The sequence below is a fragment of the Triticum dicoccoides genome, chromosome 3B (genome assembly GCF_002162155.2).
Source record: "Triticum dicoccoides isolate Atlit2015 ecotype Zavitan chromosome 3B, WEW_v2.0, whole genome shotgun sequence".
NCBI lineage: Eukaryota > Viridiplantae > Streptophyta > Magnoliopsida > Poales > Poaceae > Triticum > Triticum dicoccoides.
This window is the reverse complement of record NC_041385.1, coordinates 290,499,063-290,499,893: the sequence shown is the minus strand read 5'-3', so window position 1 is coordinate 290,499,893 and position 831 is coordinate 290,499,063. Positions and strand designations below refer to the sequence as shown.

Sequence of the window (831 nt, the reverse complement as noted above, 5' to 3'; positions counted from 1 at the left end):
TAATATCTCTAAATGTACCGAGCATTCCTTTAGTCAACTACTAGCTCAGGCTGAAATTTAAGTGAAGCAGAATCACAAACCAAACCAAAAGTATGAAATGATACCCTTTTCAGTTTATGTGAAGTAAACATAACACTTTCAGCTTCACTGCCTACATGACTACATCACTAACTCGATGGAATGTGTAGTCACTATTGCGCCACAATGAACACCAATATCACCGGCAGGCGGCTCCAAAGATGGTGTGGAGGTGTTTCACAAGCTGGGCGCAGAGGGGAGGGTGGCTGGTGGAAGAAGTGGAGTTCGTGTACCCTGCATAAGAGACAAGATGAGGAGTGAGACCGGAAGAGCAGCAGAAGTAGGGGAAGGGGAGGGGAAAGGACAGAGGGAGATGCATACCTCGCCTAGGAGCTGTAGCATGCGCTCGTCAGGGGAGTAGGGGCGGTTGGACATGCTGCGAGAGGCCATCTCACCCACGCTCGCTCTCCTCCACCTTCATCTTCATCTTCAGGGCCGAGGCAACTAGCAGCCTACCATCTCAGCCCGTCTTCACCTTCGAGGGCATCACCTGACCGCAGACACACATCGAACAGGGAGGGTCACACATATGCATAACGCCCAGCAAAATCTCAAGCGAATCAAACAAGAGCAGAGGAGATCTGGCGACTCACCAACCCAGGGAGCAGAGGAGATCTCGGACAGCGCGATGCCGGGCTTCAGCAGCTTGGACACCGCATCGACGACCACCGCCTCCATGGCGGGCCCCGCGTCATGACCCCGCATCGACGACCACCGCATCTCGAAGATCCTGGCCGCGACCTCCTCGTTCTC

At 53.9% G+C, this 831-nt stretch overlaps 1 long non-coding RNA gene across 1 annotated transcript; it reads right to left on the bottom strand.

Annotated features, from left to right (window-relative positions):
• Window positions 1-269: 269 nt before the first annotated feature.
• On the bottom strand, window positions 270-801 carry LOC119281257. The gene is made up of 3 exons (XR_005138327.1): window positions 672-801; window positions 400-568; window positions 270-312 (listed from the first exon to the last, which is right to left on the bottom strand). It is a non-coding gene; the product is annotated as an uncharacterized LOC119281257 (long non-coding RNA).
• Between the last annotated feature and the right edge of the window lie 30 nt (window positions 802-831).